Source organism: Crocodylus porosus, unplaced genomic scaffold (assembly GCF_001723895.1).
Source record: "Crocodylus porosus isolate Cpor-Errol unplaced genomic scaffold, CroPor_comp1, whole genome shotgun sequence".
Classification (NCBI taxonomy): Eukaryota; Metazoa; Chordata; order Crocodylia; family Crocodylidae; genus Crocodylus; species Crocodylus porosus.
Window position 1 is genome coordinate 72110839 of NW_017728909.1, and position 3880 is coordinate 72114718.

The 3880-nt window shown below is 44.8% G+C and overlaps 1 protein-coding gene across 3 annotated transcripts in view; it reads left to right on the forward strand.

The window, feature by feature from the left end:
• Positions 1 to 3764: 3764 nt before the first annotated feature.
• Positions 3765 to 3880, forward strand: part of FER (FER tyrosine kinase) — a 357078-nt gene continuing 356962 nt past the window's right edge. For all 3 annotated transcript variants that reach the window (XM_019532458.1, XM_019532460.1, XM_019532459.1), the window contains exon 1: positions 3765 to 3825. The gene's annotated coding sequence lies outside the window, so the exon portion shown is untranslated. The remainder of the gene's footprint in view (positions 3826 to 3880) is intronic.

The following is a 3880-nucleotide window of genomic DNA, read 5'->3' on the forward strand; positions in this document are numbered from 1 at the left end:
GTGACAGCTGTGTAAATGTATACTTTTATTTCCCTCATTTCATAAATGTAAACAAGACTTGTAAAAGAGCCTGCTATAGCAGCAGTCACAATAAAAATAATTGATTAGACATTTTTAAACTTAAAAACCAGCTTTTTTTACTACTTTGTTCTCAATTTCTTCCACAATGATGAGGAAAGAGATACTATACGAGTTGTACAACAGCTTCTATGTGATTCCACCAGGTTCTACAGTAGCGTGGTTGATTAGATCAGTGGTGTTTCAACCTTTTTCCCTGATGGGCCAGATGGGTAGTATCCAGTCTGTGGGCCAGTCAGTAGCCCCAGTCTGGTGCCTTGGGGAGGGGGGGGGCAAGGCCCAACCCTAACAGGTGGATGGGGACAGGGAGCAGCCTGGCCCTGATTTGGCTATTTGGAGAGAAGTGGGTATGGCCTGCCTTCAATCTGCTCATGCAGGGGGAAGGGAGCATGGGAATTTGGCAGCAGGGGAGGCTGGCAATATTAATGGTGATTGCTCCCTCACCACCAAATTTCCAATCCAGTGGGGAGCCCCATGGGCTAGATGCCATGGCTCCATGAGCCACATTTGGTCTGCAGGCTACAGGTTGAGCACCGTTGGACTAAATTATCAAACCACAGAAATAATCCTGTGAACTGTTTTTTGCTCACATGGGTAGTCCTTATTTATCTCAGCAATCACTCTTGGGCAAGGATTAATCATGTAAGTAAAGTTTATAATATCAGACCCCATAGCCTACTCTACAGATTATTAATCCACCAGATTAATTAATTAACCTTTTGTATCAGATATCCAGGTTGTAGCCGTATTGGTCTAGAGACAAAAGGAATCAGAACTTGTGGTAGAGGTGATATCTTTTATTAAACCAAATAGATGTTTGCAAAAAAATTCTTTATTTGCAAGCAAATAAAAAATTCTTTATTACATTTTAATTAAAGTTAACAGAATTATTGATACAAGTTGTTTACATGCAAAACAGAGTCTTTAAAAAAGTCAGATATCAACTACACATGCAGTGTTTTAATAGTCAGATTAGTGTCAAAATAATAACCAAACCTTTTATTGGCTATTTTATTGACCATTGATGTGAAAGTCCATACTTTTCCCTATTTGTCTAGAAACTATATGGATGTGTTATTTTCCTCATTCACAACTGTACTTTACACCTATTTTATTACAAAATCACACAAAGTGACATTTAAAAGTTATAATCATGTGTTTACATGTGTTTACATACCATGTAAAAGTAGAACACTGTATCTGATATTTCTAATTATAGTAATTGTATGCATTAAAGTTTATTTGTCTAGCCTTCCATTTTTTTGTTCCCTGTAACTTTTGACTGTAGCTGTGTGTTTGCTTGTCAACTCTATTACAAATAATAAAAATATTTTCTTGAGAATTTCAAATGTGACTAAAGACGTTAAACACTACTGAATTAGAAAATTCTTATATTTTAATATTTGAAATGTTTTATGGTATGTTTGGCTGATATATTTTGAGTCGTTGATTTTTAGAGATGGCTGTCCCCTAGACAGGTTAATATGTATCTATTCAGCATAGGGTGATTTTCCAGACTTTTTTTTCTGTTTAGCGACTGGACTCATAGTAGAACACAGAAAGCCACAAACAGTTCTTCATTATCTTGAAAAAATATGCCCTCCTTGTTTGCTCTTGGCTTCTGAGGTTCTGATCATTGTCACTCATTTATTCTGGTCTATTTATCTGGTTAGAAAACAGTGATTTAGCTATAAATCATTACAAAGCTTCTGTTCTAGACTGGGGGTGGGTGTAGAAAACATGCAGCTGGATTGAAAAACAGGTCAAGTTCAGCTGCTTATATCTAGCAGCGAAAGAAACAAACAGTGACAGTCTAATAGGGGAGAGAGCTGATGTAAGGAAGGGGTGTATCCTACTTGTGCTTGAGTACTCTGAATCTTCTTGGAAAGAAGTTTAGCAGTGGAAAGGAAATGTATCTGAACTTCACTGCACTTTTGGAAGGCTTCCTTTTGTTTGTTATACTTAATAGAGAGGGAAGGTTTAAAGGCTTTCTCTTTCTGGGTGGGCTGTTTAGGTAGCTCATGCCACGCTGCTGTGTTACATCACAGAGTCCTGCAGCACATGGCAACAAAAATGATCAGGAGTGTGGAAGATGACGCTTATGAGGAAAGCCTGAAAGAACTTGGGTTATTTAGCCTGGAGAAGAGAAATCTGAAGGGGGATTTGATAACAATCTTCTAATACCTGAAGGGTGATCACAGAGAGAATGGAGATGGCTGTAGGGGACAGGACTAGCAGCAGTGGCCTGAAACTGTAATAGGGGAAATTTAGGCTGGAGAGGAGGAGGATGTCTGAGTAGGAGGCTGGTTGACCATTGGAACAGGCCTCCTAGAGAAACTGAGGAGTCCTCATCCTTGGAAAATTTCAAGAGCAGGTTGGACCAGCTTAGGGATGCTCCTCCTTTGAGCAGGCAACCGGGTGAGGTCCCGTCCTTCTTATAATCAGCAACCCAAAGAGAAGTAAGGTTGGTGCCAGCTATGTTTGGGCAGTCCCCACCCCACCCCACCCAGGCTCCTTAACCCTAACCCCACCAGCCAGCGTTACCAGGTGTACGATCATTATCGAATTTGTACAATAATTTCAACCCTTGTACAATAGATAATACTAAAAGCATTCACAATTTACGATGTTTTTGAGGCTGTTAACTGATGCAGCATATGCAAAATCCAAGTCACTCTCAGGGAGCTTTAACCAACTTTCATGCTTATATTTTTTTTATAACTTTCATGTTCCGGGTCAAATCAGTTCCAAATCACATCAATTGAGCAGAACTCAGTCGTTCTAGAAACCACACCCATTGAGCAGGCAGAACTTGGTTATTCTAAATACCACGTACAGCACTACAACCTGCAAACATCTTTCGGACCAGGCTCTCACCCTGGGGCTGCAGATACTCTCAAATCCATCAGCAGGAGTCTTACATGCAGGCACCAGCTGAGAGGTCTTGGGATGCAGATGCCCCCACTTGATCTGAGTCTACAGGAGCCTGAGAAGCTCGCTCTCAGCGTGGCCTTATGACAGCCTGCCTCTAAATCAAGCAATGCTTCAACTTGGATAATCCTGGGTCTCACTCGCAGGAGGTTGACAGTGAACATCATAAAGAACATAAGGCTTATTTGCATACTTCTTTTTTCCCGTGTGTGATAGTTTTTCACATAATTCGATCATTTGAGCTTCCAATATGAGAACTTCGTATTTAAGACCTGGCAACGCCGCCAACGCAGAGGCTGAGTAGCAGAAAGCGTGCAGGGCTGTAACCCCACCCTGAGTGCCCGGGGCCGGCGGCCCTCGCAGACCGACTCCACCACCCACCCCGGGACTCCTCCAGTGCGGAACTGACGTCAGAAACGGGTGGGCATAAAACAGCAAGATCCTGTGTCCAACCCGGCAGCGCCTCAGTCCCGGCCTGCAGCCCCCTCACAGCCCGAAAGCCCCTCCCCCGAGCTGCGGGAAGTGGCTTAATACCCCCCTACCTCCAACTACACCCTGACATGACAGCCCCCCAACCGCCCCGCCCCTTGACCTCGCCGGCCAATCGCCTCGCTGCCCTCCGGCCCGAGGGTGGGACCAACAGTTCCTTCCTCTCTCCCCATTGGTCGCTGCCTGGCAAACGTCACGAGAGGGCCGGAGCCGGCGCGGATTGGCCGCCAGGGATCGAGGGGCCGGCGCGGATTGGCTGTGGGGGCGCTCACGTGATGCTGGGGGGGCCGTGACGCTCGGTTGCAGCGGAGGCGCTCGGCTTGTCAGGTAGGAAGGTGCCGCGCGCCTTGGACGCGCTCGCGCGCCGCCCGGCCGCTCGCTC